General features: G+C 41.1%; 1 pseudogene; it reads right to left on the reverse strand.

The window, feature by feature from the left end:
* Positions 1–23,216, reverse strand: part of LOC109811529 (ubiquitin carboxyl-terminal hydrolase 26-like) — a 133,492-nt pseudogene that overhangs the window by 61,583 nt on the left and 48,693 nt on the right.

Here is a 23,216-nt window from a genome sequence, read left to right on the forward strand (position 1 = left end):
CTAGTGGTTCAAGACCAAGAGTCACTTCTCCTCAACCCTCAAGAGGAAAGGGGCATGTGCATTCAAGTGTTCATGAGGAGGAAGGGCATCACACCCAACCTCCAAGTGATACCTTCATTAGTAGCCATCACAATGATGGTTACTATCAAAGACCCCCAAGGCATCATAGACATAGGGAGTCTTCCAATAGGGAACCTAACATCACTCTTCCCCCATTTCATGGCAAAGATAATGTTGAAAATTATCTAGATTGGGAAATGAAAGTGGAACAACTTTTCTCTTGCCATGGAGTGAGTGAAGATAGGAAGGTTTCTTTAGCAACCCTTAGCTTCCAAGGGCATGCTATGTATTGGTGGACCTCCTTAGAAAAAGAAAGGAGAATAAACCATGAGCCTCCAATTCAATATTGGAATGAGCTCCGTAGTGCCTTGAGAAGGAGGCATATTCCTCTATACTATGACCGAGAGCTTATGGATAAGCTACAAAGATTGAAACAAGGGTCATCTAGTGTGGAAGAATATAGGCAAACTATGGAGTTACTCGTGATGAGGGCTGGGATAAGGGAAGAAGAGAGGACCACCATTTCAAGATTCCAAAGTGGTCTTAACCTTGAAATAAGGGACAAAGTTGAGCTCTTACCATATAGAGATTTGAATGAGCTTGTTCAACTTTGTTCTAGGGTGGAGCACCAACTTAAAAGAAAAACTTTTAGAAAAGACTCCACTCCATCTTATTCCAAGAGTTTTAAGAAGGAGGGTCCCTCTTCCAATCTTTTTCCCAAAGAAAAAGCAAAAGAAATCTCTCAAAAGACGTCTTCCAAAGACACTAAAACAAGTGACATCAAGTGTTTCAAGTGTCTTGGCCGTGGGCACATTGCTTCACAATGTCCCACTAAGAAAACCATGATTTTAAGGGGCCAAGATCACTATAGTGTTGAGCTTAGGAGAATTGGAAGCTTTAAGAGTTTTGATGATCACAACATGAGAGGAACAAATTGGAGATCACAAGTGTACAACAACAACATTGGACACAAAAACAAAGTCAAGGAAGAGTCAAGAAAAATGTGTTGGAGAATGGCTATGTAATAGAACTTAGGAGATGAATTTTTATATTTGTGTATACTTGTATGTGTGCTTTGTGCATTGAGCAAAACTTGTCTAAAATCAAGTAGGGAGTAGATGATGATGAGTTGAGAACATTGGAAAATTATTTTGAGTCTTAAAATGAAGTTTTAAGAACTGACTCAAAATAATCGATTATTGTTAAATATAATCGATTATTTCAGCAAATGGGCTAAGTGGAATGCCTTGCTGTAATAATCGATTATCTGCCAAAATAATCGATTATTCCTGGAACAACTCTCTGGAATAATCGATTATCCAGCTAAATAATCGATTAAATTGTTCTTGGTTGATTTCCAGAAATCTGAAGAACAAAATAATCGATTATTCTTTAAAATAATCGATTATCTGGGTTTGAACTTTTATAAATAGACTTGAACTATTTTGAAACTTCATAACTTCGAGTAAGAACTGATAATCAACTTCTAAAAACGTTTTAGAGAGTCTGTGTGACATCTTGGAGAGGTTTCTTTGTGAAAATCCAAGAAGAAAAACATTTGTGAAAGATCTTGTGAAAATCATCATCATCATCATACTCTTGAAAGAGAAGGACAAAGAATTGTTCAAGAACTCCAGGTGAATTCGTTTCATTTTTGTTTCTTTGTGAATCTTTGTGGAAAATCTTGAGAAGGGTTTCTCAAGTGATTAAGGTTCTTGTAGTGGGATCTACAAGGGGTGCTTTCTTGGGGTCAAGAAAGTGATTATCTTTTAGTAGTGAAGTATATGCATGTGTGTTTGCTTGTAAACCTTCTTGCTTAAAGATAGTGGAAAAATCTTAATCAGGTGGTGATTAAGGACTGGATGTAGGTCACATGTGGAGTGGCTGAACCAGTATAAAAGACTTGTGCAATCTTCTTCAACCTTATCTCTTGTTTTGCAATTTCTTGGTTGAGCTTTAAGGAAGATAAAATTTGATTAGCAAGTGTATGTAATTCTTGATGGTTTAAATCTGTAATTGATCATTATTAGTGAACCTCATAATGTTGTAATCAAGTTAGTGTATTGCATTCATATTATCATAACAAGTCTTGAGAAGTGCTTCATTTGAAAATTCTGTCATAGAAAAGTTTGTAATTGAAAGTGAAGATCCAAAAACTCTGATAAATTTTTAAAGGGTCATTGAATCCAATTCACCCCCCTCTTGGATTTGGCCATTCTTTTCTAACATATAGTAGCCTTGATGAAGCTACTTCTTCATCTTCAAGTGATGAAGAAGAAGTTTTAGCATCCGAGGAAGAGACTTACCCATGTGAAGGAGACTTATTAATGGTAAGAAGGCTACTTGGTAATCAATCTAGTGACTTAGATCAATCCCAAAGAGAGAACTTATTTCACACAAGATGCAAAGTTTTAGACAACATTTGTTCTCTCATTGTGGATAGTGGATCTAGCTGTAATTGTTGTAGTACTAGATTGGTTAACAAATTAGCTTTGACTACTCTACCTCATCCTAAACCTTACAAGTTGCAATGGATCAATGAGGAAGGAGGGATTGTAGTTGACCAACAAGTAAATATTCCTATCTCCATTGGCAAGTATAAAGATGAAATTTTATGTGATCTAGTGCCATTGGATGCTAGCCATATTTTACTTGGGAGGCCTTGGCAATTTGATAAGAAAACCATGCATGATGGCCTCACTAATAAAATAAGTTTTCACCACCTAGGTAAGAAAATTATTTTGTGTCCTCTATCACCTTCACAAGTGAATGAGGACCAAATAAAAATGAAAGCCAAGAGAGAAGAAGAAGAGAAAACAAAAAAAAAACAACAAAAAAAAAACAACAAAAAAAAAACAAAAGAAAAATTCCCCCTTGAATGAAGAAGGGGAAGAGAAGGTATCAAGCTTAGAGGCTAGTGTCTCCTCTAAGGGAGTTGTACACAAAAGTCATTTTTCCCTTAAAAATGATATTAAGACAACTCTTTTGTGTGAACAACCTTTATACCTTCTCTACTTCAAAGAGACACTAGCTGCCACTAGTCATGAGCTTGAGTCTCTACCTCAAGAGGTTCAAAAACTTTTAAAGGAGTTTGATGATCTATTTCCTCAAGAGGTTCCTAGTGGACTTCCACCTTTAAGAGGAATAGAACATCAAATAGACCTCATACCGGGTTCTAGTCTTCCTAATAGGCCCGCCTATAGGACTAACCCACAAGAGACCAAAGAGATAGAAGCTCAAGTTGATGACTTGTTGAAGAAGGGTTGGGTTCAAAAGAGCCTTAGCCCTTGTGACGTCCCCGTTCTTTTGGTGCCTAAGAAAGATGGCAAATGGAGAATGTGCACGGATTGTAGGGCCATCAATAACATTACAATAAAGTATAGGCACCCAATCCCTAGGTTAGATGATATGTTAGATGAATTACATGGGGCCATCATATTTTCCAAGATTGACCTTAAAAGTGGTTATCACCAAATTCGAATCAAAGAAGGTGATGAGTGGAAAACTGCTTTTAAGACCAAATTTGGCTTATATGAGTGGTTAGTGATGCCTTTTGGCCTCACTAATGCCCCTAGTACTTTCATGCGCCTAATGAATCATATTCTTAGGGATTGCATAGGTAAATTTGTGGTTGTCTACTTTGATGACATCCTTGTGTATAGTAAGACCTTAGATGAACATCTTGGACATCTAAGGCAAGTCCTAATAATTCTTAGAGTCAACCACCTCTATGCCAACCTTGAAAAATGCACTTTTTGTCAAGAACAAGTTAAATTTTTGGGCTTCATTATTGGCAAAGAGGGAGTGCAAGTTGACTCCGAGAAAATAAAGGCTATCCAAGAATGGCCCACCCCAAAAAGTGTTGGAGAAGTTAGAAGTTTTAATGGCTTAGCTAGCTTCTATAGAAGATTTGTAAAAGACTTCTCCACACTTGCATCCCCTCTTAATGAGCTTGTTAAGAAGGATGTACCCTTCCTTTGGGGTGAAGCCCAAGAAAAAGCATTTAAAAACCTAAAAGAGAAACTCACCAATGCACCCATTCTAGCTCTACCAAATTTTGATCAAACCTTTGAGCTAGAATGTGATGCATCCGGTTTGGGCATAGGTGCTGTGTTACTTCAAGGAGGTCACCCCATTGCTTACTTTAGTGAAAAACTTCATGGGGCCACCTTGAATTATCCCACCTATGACAAGGAACTCTATGCCCTCATAAGAGCTCTCCAAGTTTGGGAGCACTACTTGGTGACTAAAGAATTTGTTATTCACACCGACCATGAGTCACTCAAGTATCTTAGAGGGCAAGGAAAGTTGAATAAAAGGCATGCAAAGTGGGTGGAATATCTTGAACAATTCCCCTACATCATCAAATATAAGAAGGGAAAGAGCAATGTGGTAGCCGATGCCCTTTCAAGGAGGCACACCTTGCTCTCCACCTTAGGAACTCAAATACTTGGCTTTGATGATGTAAAGGAATTGTATGAGCTTGATTTAGACTTCCAAGCCACTTATGCCAAATGTCTCCAAAAGCCTTTTGATGGATTCTATCTTCTTGAGGGGTATCTTTTTAGAATGGGCAAACTTTGCATACCCCAAGGATCCATTAGAAATCTTTTGGTCAAAGAAAGTCATGAAGGAGGTCTCATGGGCCATTTTGGGGTTGATAAAACCCTAAGTTTCTTGAAAGCTAAATTTTATTGGCCACACATGAGAATAGATGTCCAAAGGCATTGCTCCAAATGCATTACTTGTTTGAAGGCTAAATCAAGAGTAATGCCTCATGGACTCTATACCCCCCTTCCTATAGCTAGCTCCCCTTGGGTAGATATTAGCATGGACTTTGTGCTTGGTCTTCCAAGAACTCAAAGGGGATTTGACTCCATCTTTGTGGTAGTGGACCGTTTTAGCAAAATGGCTCATTTTATACCATGCCACAAAGTGGATGATGCTAGCTATATAGCTAAACTTTTCTTCAAAGAAGTGGTCCGTTTGCATGGTCTACCCAAAACAATTGTGTCCGATAGGGATGCCAAGTTCCTTAGTCATTTTTGGAAAGTTTTATGGGAAAAACTAGGAACTAAGCTCCTCTATTCTACTACTTGTCATCCTCAAACCGATGGCCAAACCGAAGTAGTAAATAGATCTCTATCCACTTTGTTGAGGGTACTCCTCAAAGGAAATAAGAAAACTTGGGATGATTGTCTCCCCCATATAGAATTTGCATACAATAGAGTAGTCCATAAGACTACTAATCTTTCCCCCTTTGAAGTTGTCTATGGCTTTAACCCAATCACTCCTCTTGATCTTTTGCCCCTCCCTAATACCCTTTCCTTGTTTCACAAAGAAGGAGTATCTAGGGCAGATTTCATTAAGAAATACCATGAAAAGATCAAGAGTCAAATTGAACAACAAACTCAAAAATATGCCAAATACAACAACAAAGGAAGAAAGAAAATCACTTTTGAAGTAGGGGATTGGGTTTGGCTTCATTTGAGGAAGGATAGATTTCCTACTCAAAGGATGTCCAAACTAAACCCTAGGGGAGATGGACCATTCCAAGTCCTTCACAAAATAAATGACAATGCATATATATTAGACCTTCCTTCTGAATATGGCACTAGCTCATCTTTTAATGTTTGTGATCTCACACCATTTTTAGGAGCTGAGGAGTTGGATGAAGAAATTAATCTGAGGACAGATGTTTCTCAAGAAGGAGGGGATGATGGAGGACCATCCTTGAAGAGACATGTGGGCCCCATCACTAGGTCCATGGCTAGGAGGGTCGAAGAGGAGGAGGGTGTTCACACACCTAGGGATACTCTCCTCATGATCATAGAGTATTAGTACTCTCCTAAGCCTCATTAGTATAGGGTTTATTTTATTTGCCAATTTTACCCTTGTATTTTGGGGTATTTTAGTCATAGGATTTATTTTCTTTGTATTTCCTATTTTACCCTTGTATTATGGGGTGCTTTAGATGATTAGGGTTTTTTAATTTGGGCTAGGGTATTACATAGGAGGTGACGCCTAGTTTGGTGAGTTTGGACCTATTTTTTGGTGATTAGAAAGGCTTAGGCCCAATGGAGGGCAAAGGTTGCATGGACTTATCATGCACCTAGAAATAGCCAATCTAATCCCATAGATTCCAAACTTGGCCACCAAGTTGCATCTAGGGTTAATTTGGCATTACATTTGGAGTGCATTTGCCTTGGCATTTTCGGCCATGCACACCCTAAATGCAACCCTAAATGCAACTTCTCCTATAAATACTCCACCCCCCACAACTTGTAAATACTTTGGATGTATATGAATTTGAGTGAGCATTCTTATGCCTCAAGTCCCTATCCTTAGTCCCTAGCTAAATTCGGCTAGCCTACCTTCATTCTCCACCCTTGGAGAGTGAGACCTAGAGTGGCCTCCACCTACCTTGGAGTGAGCCAACCTAAATCACCAAACACCATCACCTAAATAGCTTCCGCCAAACACCTCCCTTTTCACGCAACCCACTCCTTTCTCCACCCCAAAATCTCCTTGTGTCTTTCCTTTGTTGAACCTAGATCAAGGGCAAGGCTTCCTCTCCATCATCTCTACGTCATTTCATGGAGAAGGAACCCATCAGAAACCCTCGGTGTTAAATTATGATGCAAATTCTAGAAAAAAAAAGAATATTCTAGAAACATAAGATAATATGTATAAGAAAGAAAAAGAATATTTTAGAAACATAATATAAGATGTATAAGAAAGAAAAAGAATATTCTAGAAACATAAGAAAAGTTGTATAAGTCTCTAGAAAATAAAAGAGTGTAGAGACTTGAAGAGTCTAGAAAATTTTAGATATTTCTGCCATCATCTAGAGATGGAGCACCATACCTATAAATAGGCAAATTGGGACTTTATTGTAACAACAACAACAATTACCACAACTACTACTACTCTCTAAATACAAATAAGTTTCTATTATTCCACCAACTATTCCCTTGACAACTATCATATACTAACAGTAGTATCAGAGCTACGTTCGGTCATCTTCTAGGCGTAGAAAAATTACCCAACTACTTCTAAAATTCCCTTCTATACTTATAAACATTTTTCTTAGATCTATGACCTCCAATACTGTTAATTTTTCATCTGTCCCTTTACTAGTTTTTACTGGTGAAAATTTTGATCTTTGGAATCTCAAACTAAAGACATATTTTATCTCACAAAAACTGTGGGATATCGTTCAATCTAGTTATACAAAACCAGATAATACTATCACTCTGTCTAAGGAAGAGCAGAAGAAGTTAGAAGATTGTGAACAAAAGGATGCCCAAGCACTGTTTGTTCTTCAAAAAGTTGTGGGAGAAACTATTGCTAGAAGGATCATGGATGCCGATACTGCAAAAAAGGCATGGAATATTTTGGAAGAAGAATTTGAAGGCAATGAACAGGTACGCTCCGTCAAGCTACACTATCTAAGAAGAGAATTTGAGACCATTAAAATGAAGGAATCCGAGACCATTGAAGAATACTATGGAAGAATAAAAGAAATAGTTAATAAAATGAAATTATATGGAAAAGAAATTAAGGAGAAGAGAGTGGTAGAAAAATTTCTTATCACTCTCACAGAAAAATATGATTCCATTGTAGCTTCCATAGAAACTTCCTCGGATCCATCTTCTCTATCAGTGAATAAATTAATTGGTCTCCTCGGAATGCACGAAGCAAGGTTAAATAGTCGTGTCGATACAAATTCAATTGAAAATGCATTTCAATAAAAGCTTAAATTACAGTCTAGAAATAAAGAAGTTGGAGGAAAGAACAATGCCGGAGAATATTCTAGAAACAAAGATTCTAGAAATTTCTCTGGAAACAAAAAAGATAAATACCCTTCATGTGGTATTTGCAATAAGCCGGGACATGCAGAAAAAGATTGTTGGCATCGTGGAAAACCAATATGTCACTATTGCATTAAACCTGGTCACATGGAGAAGTACTGTCGTAACAAAAATAAACATCAAGCAAATTTATATAAGAAAAGCCAGAAACTCTCAGTGTTAAATTATGATGCAAATTCTAGAAAAGAAAAGAATATTCTAGAAACATAAGATAAGATGTATAAGAAAGAAAAATAATATTCTAAAAATATAAGATAAGATGTATAAGAAAGAAATAGAATATTCTAGAAACATAAGAAAAGTTGTATAACTCTCTAAAAAACTAAAAGAGTGTAGAGACTTGAAAAGTCTAAAAAATTCTAGATATTTCCACCATCATCTAGAGATGAAGCACCATGCCTATAAATAAGCAAATTGGGACTTCATTGTAACAACAACAACAATAATTACCACAACTACTAGTACTTTCTAAATACAAATAAGTTTCTATTATTCCACCAACTATTCCCTTGACAACTATCATATACTAACACTCAGGAACAAGCAACCGCTTAGCACCAACAGCTTGCTCAGGCATAAGTTGTCCGTGTGGACAACTAATGGCTGCTGTTGGTCCAGCATCAACGTCAGATGGAGCATCAACAACTTTTCTTTTCCACCAGTGCTGCAACCTACAAAATTAAAATCATCGCGACGGTATGACAGGCTTTAGTATTGTTACTTTTGAACTATCCTAACAGCCAAGGCAAGATAAAACATAAATTAAAACTGATCAAAACGGGTGATAGATATCTTTAACTACGGATCTGTTTAGATAAGTTTCTCCAGAAAAAAGAAATATAAGAAGCTTATCCATAAACTAAAACTAGCTTTTATATGAGTTAAAAATTAGATTTTGGAAAAGTTAATAGGAGAGAACTTCTAAATATTAGCTTAAGGGGAAGTTAATTTTGTTTTTCCTTCCGGTTTTTCTCTCTTAATCTCTTAGAAGTACTTTTGAAGAAGTTTACACGAATCCTAATGCTAAGCTAGGTAAATTCTACTATTTCATAATGAAACAGAAAACCCAACACTTAACCATATCTGCACCGCCCCTTATCCCTTTCTAAATAAGCAGAAATGGCAGGAGAAAAATTTTGCAGTCATACCATGGTCTAGACACATAGTACATTCCATCTTCACAACTTCCATCAAGAATATCTCGTGCAAGTTGCTTCAATGATTCTCTTTGATCCCGATAGGTGTCAGCTGACACCACATTCTAAGCTCCATTGATCAGACAATCCCAACAGCAGTCATCGTGAGAAAGAGTTGGTCCCCCACCATACTGAATTATATAAGCCAATAAAGGAAAAACATCAAGGACATAATTTTGACAACAATGGCAAAATAAGAGGAGATATATATGAATAAACAAGTCCATAACTAAATCAATAGTTTCTAAATCTCTCAAAGAAGCTTACACTTACTGTTATTTTAGTACACTGCAATTCATTCAGACAAGTGTGTACTACATTCAATTATTCACATCAACAAACAAACACCATAACAGCCTACTTCACAAAGACTTATCATTTATCAAAAATGTTTCTCCTCCAGTTCTCCTTCAGACACATTTATGACAATAGTTTCCTTGCTCACATCATATGAACAGGCTTCATGATGAGAACGGCCTGCTGAATCTGTTCAGTAACTCACTTATGAGATACTAGTTTTTCTCTGCTTATGCTCCCTCTAATAAAAAAAATTTATCGTCTCTCCCACTTGTATTAACTATATCAACATGTAAAATAGAAAAAAATTCCAATTTATTCTTCCAAAGCTACATTACCATTCTTTTTCGTATTGATTTTAAAGTAGCTACAAAATCAATGAATGGCATCATAACACAAGGAGACTAATATAAAAAGGAATCAAGTACTAAACGTATAACAACTTACCTTAGACAATAATTTATCCCACATGCTTTAGAAGATAACCGCTTTATTGAGGTAATTAACCTTTGAGACTGGAACTTTCCCATGTGAACATTGGATAGATGTTGTAACACCCAAATTTTTATTATTATTATTTTAATGGCATTTTCGTAATTTTAATAAAGTTATAGGGGTATTTTGGGTTCCGGAACGGGCCGTTCCAAATGTTGAAAATGTGAGGTTTTTGTAGTCCCAGAACGGCCTTGGAACGGGCCGTTCCGGTATTGAGAACGGGCCGTTCTGGTTTCAGAACGGGCCGTTCTGGTTTTTTTTTGGGAACGGGCCGTTTCGATTTTGGAACGGGCCGTTCCAGTTACAAATTTTGCCCAGATTTGAAGGATCCGGAACGGGCCGTTCCGAAATCAGTACGGGCCGTTCCGGGTGTGTCAGTTTGCCTATAAATAGGAGGCTGAGGGGTGAAAATTTATATACTGAGTGAGAAAGTGAAATTTTAGAGAGAGAAAGAGAAGAGAGAGAGAGAGAGAGAGAGAGAGAAAGAAAGAGAAAGAAAGAGAGAGAGAAAGGAAGAGGGAATCCAGAGGAGGAGGCTCTGCCTAAGTTCCAGCTCCTGCTTATCCAGGTAAGGGGGGGGAGTGAGAACCTCGCTCAGGGGTGTGGGGATAATTGTTGGATAGTTGTTTGTCGGATTGGCCCCCAATCCTTTGCCGTTGTTCTGTTTAATTTTTTTATTTACTCTACTTTGTTTTTGTTGAAGGTGTTGTTGTTCTGTCCGATTTTCTATTTATTCTACTTTATTCTTTGTTGAAGGTGTCGTTGTTCTGTCCGATTTTTATTTATTTTACTTTGTTCTGTGTTGAAGGTGCCGTTGTTCTGTTTGATTTTCTATTTACTCTACTTTGTTTTTGTTGAAGGTGTCGTTGTTCTATTCGATTTTCTATTTATTCTACTTTGTTCTTTGTTGAAAGTAATAAATGAGTATGAAATTAATGTTAATAATAAATAAGTTTTAATATGAATAAGAATGCTCTCTGTGAATACCTATGCGGACCTTATGAGGAGTATTGATGACATGACCATGTGAAATATGGACAAATGACATGAGACCTAAGCATGGACTATTGAGACAAATATGATTATGAGACTATAACAAATGAGGACATGATGTACTAAATGAAATTATGTAACAAGTTAAATGTTGAGTCAATGAAATAATGAATGTATGACATGCATCATATGCATATCTTATTCCAGGTGTGCCGCTGAGGCCGCATACCAGTGATGTAACTTGCTAACAAGGTGTACCTTAGGGTCACCAGTGATGTAACCAGGTGTACCTTTGGGTCACCAGTGATGTAACCAGGTGTGCCTTAGGGTCACTGTCGCCACCCGCCGAAACGGACCCTGGCATTCGCGACGATGGTCGGACTCTTATTGATTTTGAAAAAAATGATGGATCGCTAGAACGACTTATTCTCAAACTGAGACCTTGTCGAACTATCAATTTTATTAAAATGGTTCACCAATCCATGTTAATCCCAAGCGGGACCCTCCATGGATTAGTGGTTTTCGAAAAGTAGGGTTCTTGGAGTCGCCACCAATGTTTTACTCAAAACATTGGAAAAAGAGTTAAGGCAATTGATTTCGCAAATCAACTTAGGCCATTACAACCAGAGTTGGGTAAGGGAGTCGGTTACGTGCGGGGAAGGTGTTAGCACCCCACAACGCCCCTTTCGGGTTCCCTATGACAGATTATTTCATGAATAATAGCTTAAAATTATTAAATTACCCCTATTTATTAGAACGATATTAAGTGAATTATCTACATGATGAAAGCTTTAAACATGCAATGCAACAATCAGAAAGCGATAAAGAAAGCAATAAAAGACGAGTTTTGGAAGAAAACCTCTTGAAGCGTGCTTTTATATATTTAAAAGAACTAGGAGGCTTTTTGGCGCTCCTTCCCACTACACGCTCGCTTTCTCCTTTCCCTAAAATAAAATTTTTACTAAGGAAATCAAATAGATTTCCCTTCGACTCGTTCGAATCTCAAGCAAATGGCTTATGATTCAAGAACTTCGTCGGATTGGCTTTCAGAGAGATTTCTAGGGCAGAGCACTGCTCAAAAACCCAAGAATACTCAGCCAGGGGGTCCAGAAGTCTGGAAAAAGTGTGGAATGACGTCCAAATGACGTCCTATTTATAGGAGTGAGGCGCAGTACGGCCTCTGACATCAATACGGCCCGTACTGAAGATTTGAACTACAGTACGGCCGTATTGAATTCAGTACGGCCGTACTGAAGTTTCAAAAACTTCAGTACGGCCGTATTGGTTTCAGTACGCCCGCACTGAAGTTCAAAAACTTCAGTACGGCCGTATTGGTTTCAGTACGGCCGTATTGTAGTACAAAATGTGCAGTACGGCCGTACTGAACTCCAAGGAGGCCGTATTGAGCTCCAAACCTCCCACTTTCTTATTTTAAGCTACTCTAAGACCTCTAAACCTACAGATAATCATCCTAGGGTCTTCCAGGAGTCCTTCTGGCTGACTTTCCTTCGGTCTTTGAGAGTCTTCGAGTCTTATTTCCGACCCGGACAATTTTAGGGGTCTACAGCTGCCCCCCCTTTACTTAGTCGGACGGCCTTTTGGTGTACCGGCTGACAAGTAAAGGAGTTGACCCAATTGTCCGGGTGATGTGCCATCCTTCTGACTTGTAGCGTCTTCCGGTGGAAAATTGTTGAGTAGCCTCTCCAGGTTGAGTATTAGTCGTCGCCTCTCCAGACTCATGCATACCTCAGTGTTTCTGACAACCTCGGTAGCTGAGTACCGCCTCTCCAGGCCCTGCCTCTCAACATGAGGCAGTTGAGTATCGCCTCTCCAGGCCCTGCCTCTCAACATGAGGCAGTTGAGTTTACCCTCTCCAGGGTCTGCCTCTCAACATGAGGCCCTGCCTCTCAACATGAGGCAGTTGAGTTTACCCTCTCCAGGGTCTGCCTCTCAACATGAGGCCCTGCCTCTCAACATGAGGCAGTTGAGTTTACCCTCTCCAGGGTTTTGAGATAAGTTTGTCTCCACAGTCCACAATGCTGCTTCGACGGTTTGTTTTTCTGATTTTGTGCCGCTGAGGGCTGGATAACGCAGGGATCCGTCTAGGGGATGTGCAGTCATTCATAGGTTTTTGTGCCCTAACTTGCATTGCTTAGTTGGTACCCATGGGGAATTTCTAACTCCTTGGGGTGTAGACACAGATGCTCTCTCTCTGAGTTGAGCGATGCCTTATGTTTGGCTGACGTCCTTTTGACGTAAGTGGAGTATCCCGGTTGTCCTTATTCGGGTGTCTCTTTTGATTTTTTCAATTTTGTTGCCTCTGCGTAGGCTGTTATCCACTAGGGGATTCTGTCGTAATGATTTTGTCTCCACAGTCCACGATGCTGTTTCGACGGTTGTTTTTTTTTATTTCGATGCCGCTGAGGGCTGGATAACGCAGGGATCCGTCTAGGGGATATGCAATTACTCATAGGTTCTTGTGCCCCAACTTTCTATTGCGTAGTTGGTGCCCACTGGGAAATTCTGATTCCGTGGGGATGCAGACACAAAGATGCTCTTCCTGAGGTGAGCGATGCCTTATGATTGGCTGACGTCCTTTCGACGTTGGTGGAGTATCCCGGTTATCCTTATTCGGGTGACTCTTTTTGATTTTTCTGATTTTGTTGCCTCTGTGTAGGCTATCATCCGCTGGGGGATTTTGTCGTTTTGTTGTGATTAGCCTCTTTTGTTAGGCAGATCATCTTGACGCTTGATGTTTGGCTCGATGCCGAATTCCACTTGGGGAATATTTATTGATATATTTTTTTATTTTTCTCCTTTTGTAGAGGTGCCTCTTGAGTAGGCGACTGGGGATTTGGGGATCTTATGTATCCCAGAGTATTATTTAGGAAGCCTCTACAGGCTTAGCCTCACTCAGCGCTTGAGTCAGAGAGCTATCTTCCACTGAGGAAGTTTCAAGTCCTTTGACTGAATATTTTGCTTGGATGATCGCGCTTCCATTGGGGATTTTGACGATCTTGCTTTGATAGCTCTCGCTGGGGATTTGTTCCATGAGCTTAAGCTGAGGTTTCTCTAGGGAGTATTATTTCTGCGAGCCTCTCCAGGCTCAGTTATTCTGAGAGAGTATTATTTCGGCGAGCCTCTCCAGGCTCAATTATTCTATACAATTGGGGAGTATTATTTCGGCAAGCCTCTCCAGGCTCAATTATTCTGAGAGAGTATTATTTCAGCAAGCCTCTCCAGGCTCAATTATTCTGAGAGAGTATTATTTCGGCAAGCCTCTCCAGGCTCAATTATTCTGAGAGAGTATTATTTCGGTAAGCCTCTCCAGGCTCAGTTATTCCGAGAGAGTATTATTTCGGCAAGCCTCTCCAGGCTCAATTATTCTGAGAGAGTATTATTTCAGCAAGCCTCTCCAGGCTCAATTATTCTGAGAGAGTATTATTTCGGCAAGCCTCTCCAGGCTCAGTTATTCTGAGAGAGTATTATTTCGGCGAGCCTCTCCAGGCTCAGTTATTCTATACAATTGGGGAGTATTATTTCGGCAAGCCTCTCCAGGCTCAATTATTCTGAGAGAGTATTATTTCAGCAAGCCTCTCCAGGCTCAATTATTCTGAGAGAGTATTATTTCGGCAAGCCTCTCCAGGCTCAATTATTCTGAGAGAGTATTATTTCGGCGAGCCTCTCCAGGCTCAGTTATTCTATACAATTGGGGAGTATTATTTCGGCAAGCCTCTCCAGGCTCAGTTATTCTGAGAGAGTATTATTTCAGCAAGCCTCTCCAGGCTCAATTATTCTGTACAATTTTTGTGGGATTTTCTGTATTTTGCCTTTTTTGTCGTTTTTTGGCTTTTTCTGTATTTTGCCTTTTGTTGACTTTGGCTTTTTTGTTCAGAAATTAAAAGTGCTAAAGAATTTGAATTCAAAATGACAAATTTCATTAATAGAATGAATTTGTACAAAGATGATTAAAAAGTGGGGCAAAGCCCAATCAAGCAAATACACAAAAAGCGAGAAAAAGATAGCCGGTCTTCACTCCTCTGCCGGCGGGTCCTGTGGAGGGTCTGGGAAGCGGCGGTGTAGCCAGACCGACAGGCTGTCAAACTCCTGTCTGAGGGCATCGATACCATGCTGAGCAGCATCAAATCGAGTGTCGAAACTCTGCTGCAAGGCGCCGATGCTATGCTGAGTGGTATCGAATCGACTATCGATGCTCCGCTGTAAGGCGTCGAAGCGGGCATCGAAGTAGGCCCTGTCCTGCTGTGAGGTGCCGGCCTCTGGCTGCGGGTTCACGTCACCTGGGAGCTCGATGTTCTCGAAGAGCTCGCTGAAGGTGTCGCGTGTGGTCGCCCGTACAAATTGCCTCCCTGCCCTGGCAATGATCTTCATGTTGATCAGGGTGGCAGCATTGATGGGCTTGGGCGCCAACTCCCCTGCGTCTATGCCATCGGGGCATCCCCAAGTCTCGGCGAGTCGTGAAAGGAACGTGGAGACCATGATGTAGCCTCGCCGAGCGTCACTACCCTCTCTTGCCCCCAGATTCTTTATGTGCTCGAGGAAAAAGAATCCGGGGTTAGCTTTCTGTCCAGTGACCATGCAATAGAGAGCCAGTAGATCCTGTCGTGTCACTGACTCTGGGCTCTTTGGTCTGGCATGGATGGAGCCTGTGACCAGCTTGTGGCAAATGCGGAGCGCTGTCGGGAGCCAAGTACCCTTCACTCCGGCGTGGTAGTCTATCTGACCCGTAAGCTCTCTCCACATTTCGTTCGTGGTCAGATTATCGGGGCACTCGCAGATGGCGTCCCGATACTCCAGCTGATCGGCTCGCTGGAAGAAACCAGCCTGGACATTGAATTCGTCCAGCGTTAGGGAGCGGTATCCTCCCATCATCCAAAAGTCCACTGAGTAGACCGTCGCACCGTAACTGTTCGTCGACTCTGTCATGCCGACGGTAGCTAGGAACTCCTTCGTTGCCGTCGGATAGATCCTAGGGTGGGGGTCAAGGAGGAACCCCCATCCTATGGCGTTGATGTAGCCAACGACCTCATCCTCCCATTCCATCGCTCGAAGGATGTTGAGGTCGAGCACCCTTGACGGTTGGAATATAAACGACTCAAGGAGCTCCAACCTTTCTTGATGTCGCGCGGTCATCTCGATTTGCGCGGGGACCCTGTGCCTCTTTCTTGATGATTCGGCCATTTCTCAGAATTTGGGAAGATCTCAGACACACTCACAAAGAAAGTATGCAAAGGAGTGAAGAATGCTGTGCAGAAATGAGAGGGGAAGGGGCCTATTTATAGAAAAATTTACGTCAGTACGGCCCGTATTGAATTCAATACGGCCGTACTGACTTGGCCGTTAGTGTGCAAAAAATGGGGGACCAATACGGCCCGTATTGGATTCAATACGCCCGTATTGGTGTGTCTGTTGAGGTCAATACGGGCGTATTCCGTTCAGTACGCCCGTATTGAACTGAAGGGTTGCCCGTAACCCTAGTTTCAGTACGGGCGTACTGAAATGGGTACGGGCGTATTGAGCCTACTCCACTGAATATTTTTTTTTTTTTTTTTTTTTTTTTTTGATAAACAGAGAATAAGTTATCTTCCATTACACCTATCATCTGTATGCATGTATGCGGTATGATGCACCTAATTCTATTTGATTTATTTTTTCAAAAGAATTAACCGATGCGTTTCTTTGTTTGGATCTTGCCATTCCTCTAGACGGGCTGTGCGTTGCCGATTTCTGTAACCGAGGAATGATGCGTGTTATATTGAGATGGGTGTCATCAACCCAGTGATCCTCCCCTTCCTTTAGAAGACGTGTCAACCCTCCTATTGACCACTATATCTCCATGTTTCCACTAGATTATCCTAAAATCATTTGGGACAAGAGAGAAAAGAAAGGAAAGATATTTTTGTTCTGAAGTTTGTGTTTTAGAGGGGATTTATTTTTCAAAAATGGTTTTTGTAAGAATGGTTGGCCAAGGTAGGCTTATGTGTTTAGGCTTGTTTGATTAAACACTTATGAAGTTAATAAAATCTTGTTTATTGACGTTGTGATTTTGACAACTTGGATAGCTTCCCTTGAACCTTTCTTTTTGAATTCGGTTCATGGTACCATCATGGATTTCTTTTGCTTTTTGATAGTCCTTATTTTTGCCTAAAACACCCTTTTGTGGCGTTTTAGCGGACTTTTGTTTTTGTTCATTTTTGCAACCCTAACTTTTGCCTAGGTCACCCTTTCGTGGGATTCCTAGCGGGTCTTTTGTTCTTATTTTTGCGCAGCCCCCTTTTTGGGTTTCCTGCCGAGCTTTTTGTTTTTAGGATTTCTTTTTACCCATGATGGCACTTGTTAAGGCCAAGGGAAGGTGCTCCAAGTTGTCACACACACTTCCACATAAAAATGATGCGGGTTTATTGTTATTAAGATGATTTTAACCTCATTCATGTTTATTCAAACAGGGTTAAAAAAATAATGTGGCTTAGAAATTTATTGTAAGCAAGAAGAGAAACAATAAGAAAGAATAAAGAATGATTTTATTATAATCATAGTGGAAACATGTGCCCTATCGAGGCTCGGGGGTCGGGCTGTCCCCGAGGAGTGATCTCTAATAGTCATCAGGTCTATACATCCCTATCAGAAGGAGAAAAGCACTTGATGACGACGACCGGCCTTGAAGCTTGTGAACCGGCCTTTCTAAAGATCTGGCTTAAAGAACGTCGAGAATGATCTTTGTTCCTCTTCGTCCTTTGATCTTTATTAGGGTTGTATCCTAACCCTTGTTTCCCCGGATTATCCTTAATAATAGGTAGCTCGGGAATTCCTTGGGAATCCTTGCCAAGTCCTTGTCCAGGCAAGTATCCGTTCTTGGTGAGCATGGAGGCTACCTTCTTCATTTCTCGGGAAAACGTTTCAACATTGGCAATTTCCAATGCTTGGAAGGCGGTTTCTAGAGCCTCCTCCGCTGCATCCACGTAAGGTATGGCAGATGGCTTGCTGATGAGTATGTCATCTTCAGCTTGTACAGTCACCAGCTTGTCACCCACTATGAACTTGACTTTCTGGTGGAGCGTAGAAGGAATAGCTTTTGCATCATGAATCCAAGGTCGGCCGAGGAGACAGCTGTATGCGGGAGTAATGTCCATCACTTGGAATTCGACATTAAAGATAGTGGGTCCAATTTGGATTGGAAGATTGATCTCTCCCACCACTTCTCTTTTAGAACCATCGAAGGCTCGAACGATCATGTTGCTCGGGCGCATTTGGATTCCCTTGATTGCCATTTGATCGAACGTTCTTTTTGGCATCACATTCAAGGAAGATCCATTATCTACCAAGACTTTAGCGATGTGATATTCCTTGCACTTGACAGAGATGTGCAAGGGCTTGTTGTGGTTCGGTCCCTCAGCGGGGAGTTCTTCATCGGTGAAAGTGAGGTGATCATTAGCCGTGATGTGACTAACAATACCCTCAAACTTGTCTTGGGAGATAGTATGCGATACATATGCCTCGTTCAAGACTTTCAACAGAGCTTGCCGATGCAGTTCGGAGCATAGGATCAACTACAACAGAGTAATCTTTGCTGGCGTCTTATGAAGTTGATCCATGATGGAGTACTCGCTCTGTCGGATATACTTTAACAGCTCGTCTGTCTCCTCCTCGGATTCTTTATTTTCCTCGGTTTTCTCTTCTTTTTCTTTCCCTTTATTCTTGGGAGCTTTGTCATGAAGATCTTCGGGAGTGTAGATCCTGCCACTCCTAGTCATGCCCCCAAGTCCAGCGATGTTAGAGATATCGCTGTCGGCAGAAGAATGGATGTCGTATATCCATGGCACAGCCTTATTTGATTCGTAGGGAAAAGGCCTTGGAGTAGTGATCCTTAACGGTGTTGGACCTTCCCCTTTGTTTGTCTTGATTACCAACAACGGAGTTGACGTGTGTTCGCTTGGTGCGGTTGTTGGCTTGCATTTAATAACAAATGGCGTGCGATCCACTCTTTGATTATACGCATCGATTAATTCTTTCTTTTTATTAATGTTTTATTATTAAATTACTTGGAGAGATGTATGCAAATGAATGACTATGAAATGCAAAGGCAATTGAGAGATTTCATAAATCAAAAACTTGATTTCATTGATCATAGAAAGTGTACAACTTATCATACAATGCTTTGAAGCAATTTTTTACAATATGAGAAAAGCCGATAAAAACCCACAGGCGGGTTCATTTTTCTTCTCCATTCGTCTTCGGCTTCCTCCACATGACGTGCCATTGCTTCAACTTGCATATGGACGGCTTGGCTCATATCATCACTAATCTTCTGAGCGTCCTTCGCCTTTTGAGTGTGATAGTTGATCATGGCCTGCAGTTCGTTAAGCTCGTCTTCGGCTCGATCCTTCTCCTCTCGGAGTCTAGCCATCTGTGCTAGTCCTTCCCTTTCTCTCTTGCGGAAATCGGAAAGGCTTGCGGTTTGTTGTTGAGCAACTTCCCGCCATTGCTGTGCATCGGATCGAGTCAAGAGCAGATTGTCTTGCATGTCCTTGATCAACTGTGCCTGCCTTGCATGTTCGGCTTCAAGGTGTGCTATCTTTGCGTTGACTTCTTGGAGTTGACTACTCGGTCCAACCTTTGGCATTTTGGATGCCCGAGTAGCCTCCTCATTGAGGTTAGCACACTCATCCTTGAGCCGCTCTATCTCGTGGTCTTTCTTCTTGCATTGCCTTTGTAGACCATCGATGACGAAGCTGGATTCTTCATTTTTCTCTTCAAGAACTCTCATTTGAGCTCCCATAATTTCCAGCTTCTTGGTCAAGGCGTCGACTTGTTCTTGCATTATCCTCCTTGTAGTTGCGGTTGCGCAAGAGGTGGATGGTTGGGACACCCCTCTCTCGCTCCTCCATATCTCGTAGTCGGTGGAGGCGGATACCCGAGGCTTTCCAAGCTCTCGATCTCCCTCATAGATTGGTTTCTCCCACGCTCTAATGACAGCGTGCATATCCCTCTGATGCTCGGAATCAAAGGAGAAACACGACCCTCCAAGCTCCTCTTGAACAGGAACAATCTGAGTCCTCATAAGTTGTCTCATAACCAATCTAGGTGAGTAGGCTATGCAACCTCTGAGGCCCATCAATGGTATGCTTGGATAACTACCGCATCTTGTCAATACATTGCTCGGACGGAACCAAGGGCAAACCCACGTGAAGTGCTCAATACTCCACTGTTCCATCTCTTCCTTCCATTCGGAAGCATATCGGCGGCGTACGGGGATCTTCGAAAAACTTCTCAAAGGGTCGGGCAAGGTCCCCAGGTGACTAGAGGCATAAAAGTGTGTGATGCCCCACACATACAACAAAGAGGTGCAGCATCGAATAGTCTTCCCTTGCTTCTGCTGAGATAGGTTGACAGAAAGCAAGGTGTCAGCAAGAATGGCAGGCACGGGACTCTTCATGTGTACGTCCCAAGCGAAGAAAGCGTCCATGGCAGCGTGGTCCACTGTGTTAGCGTGAAAGGGGAATAAGATCGTCCCAAACACGGCTAACGCTAGAGTCTTGTTGAAAGCTAACCAATCTCCCTCATCAGCCAAGGAAGAAAGGTGGTCTTCAATCATAGCAAGCTTCCAACCCCTGATACTGTCGTTCCCCACTAAAGCGGATGATAGTGATGGCAGTTTGACTTGAGTTGCGACCCTCTCTACGGCCACATGATTTCCATGGAAGATATAGACCCCTGCTGATTTGGGCCATCGTAGCATGAGCTCATACTCCTCGAGAGTAGGAACTAAGTCAAACTGGGGGAACTCGAAACAATGCAGATCGAGACTCCAAAAATGGACCAAGGCTCTCAGAAAAGCTGGATCCACACAAATCTTCATCAAATCGAGAACTCGTCCATAAGATTTTTCAAACTCCAAACGAGCCTCTCGTGGCATCAAGGAACAGAGGTGATCCAACCTCTCGGCACGGTACAACAAGAAGTCCACTTTCTTCAACTGCCCTTGCATTCCCCTAGATCCCTCCATAATCTACAATAAAATGCATGATATGAGATGATGGTGGTGAATATGCATGCATAGTGTTTATTTAACTAAGCATTATCATGTTTTCGGAATGTTCCTAAGATGATGCATGATATTGCTTGGTTTGGATAAATAATATTTTTCTTTTGGGTATTTTTTTTGTATTTTTTTGGGTGAAAAGGGAAACTACCTATATGAATGTGATGAAGGTAGATGTTAACACCATGTAATGGAAGATTCTTATTTCTATTTATTCTTATTTTAAAAAAGGATGTTGTATGTTTAAAGAATGCAATGTATGCTCAAACAATTTCACATAATCAATGCACAAACAATTCACTCATCCACGAACAGTCACGAGCGAATCACGAGGTAGGGGTATCCTGCAGAAAAGTGCATATTCAAGGTGGTTCTAACTGTTCTCACTGGTCTGAGGCCCCCAAGGTGCCCCCATTATAGGGACCCAATTCCTCTCGTCGTAAGTCGATGGAAAGTTCCAACGCACTGTCGGACTTGAGTTCATGGTTATCACCTTGAGTGATGCTTTCCGACAACGGTCTGCGGGCACCTATAGACCCATTCGACAACCGGCCGTACTAACATCCACTCCCTATGGATTACCACTCATGCCCCCGGGTATAGAGGGAACTGTTGTGTGCAAAGGTTTGTGTGCAGTTTTTATTTCAAACAATTGCAAAAATTTAAACATACAACAGTTATTAAAAACCACATAGATAAAACATATTATCATACAAGTGAGGGGTAATGAAGTAATTTTAGACTATCATTTTAGAAATAATCCATCACTAAATGGGACTGACTCTCGAGGCTTCCCCAGTGGAGTCGCCATCTGTCGCCACCCGCCGAAACGGACCTTGGCATTCGCGACGATGGTCGGACTCTTATTGATTTTGAAAAAAATGATGGATCGCTAGAACGACTTATTCTCAAACTGAGACCTTGTCGAACTATCAATTTTATTAAAATGGTTCACCAATCCATGTTAATCCCAAGCGGGACCCTCCATGGATTAGTGGTTTTCGAAAAGTAGGGTTCTTGGAGTCGCCACCAATGTTTTACTCAAAACATTGGAAAAAGAGTTAAGGCAATTGATTTCGCAAATCAACTTAGGCCATTACAACCAGAGTTGGGTAAGGGAGTCGGTTACGTGCGGGGAAGGTGTTAGCACCCCACAACGCCCCTTTCGGGTTCCCTATGACAGATTATTTCATGAATAATAGCTTAAAATTATTAAATTACCCCTATTTATTAGAACGATATTAAGTGAATTATCTACATGATGAAAGCTTTAAACATGCAATGCAACAATCAGAAAGCGATAAAGAAAGCAATAAAAGACGAGTTTTGGAAGAAAACCTCTTGAAGCGTGCTTTTATATATTTAAAAGAACTAGGAGGCTTTTTGGCGCTCCTTCCCACTACACGCTCGCTTTCTCCTTTCCCTAAAATAAAATTTTTACTATGGAAATCAAATAGATTTCCCTTCGACTCGTTCGAATCTCAAGCAAATGGCTTATGATTCAAGAACTTCGTCGGATTGGCTTTCAGAGAGATTTCTAGGGCAGAGCACTGCTCAAAAACCCAAGAATACTCAGCCAGGGGGTCCAGAAGTCTGGAAAAAGTGTGGAATGACGTCCAAATGACGTCCTATTTATAGGAGTGAGGCGCAGTACGGCCTCTGACATCAATACGGCCCGTACTGAAGATTTGAACTACAGTACGGCCGTATTGAATTTAGTACGGCCGTACTGAAGTTTCAAAAACTTCAGTACGGCCGTATTGGTTTCAGTACGCCCGCACTGAAGTTCAAAAACTTCAGTACGGCCGTATTGGTTTCAGTACGGCCGTATTGTAGTACAAAATGTGCAGTACGGCCGTACTGAACTCCAAGGAGGCCGTATTGAGCTCCAAACCTCCCACTTTCTTATTTTAAGCTACTCTAAGACCTCTAAACCTACAGATAATCATCCTAGGGTCTTCCAGGAGTCCTTCTGGCTGACTTTCCTTCGGTCTTTGAGAGTCTTCGAGTCTTATTTCCAACCCGGACAATTTTAGGGGTCTACAGTCACCAGTGATGATATGTGAAACTTCCTTATGGCGCCACATGCATGCATTTATAAGTCAAGATCATGACATCATTGCATGATAAATGAATATATATGTGATATTGATGATGTATGTGTATTGTTTATAAGTGACTTATATTTGTTGTGTGTGTGGGTGCTATCTAGCCTTTATTTCTGCACCTGAAATTGAGTGAGAT

This window comes from Cajanus cajan, chromosome 8, assembly GCF_000230855.2.
Source record: "Cajanus cajan strain Asha chromosome 8, NIPB_CcT2T_4, whole genome shotgun sequence".
Classification (NCBI taxonomy): Eukaryota; Viridiplantae; Streptophyta; class Magnoliopsida; order Fabales; family Fabaceae; genus Cajanus; species Cajanus cajan.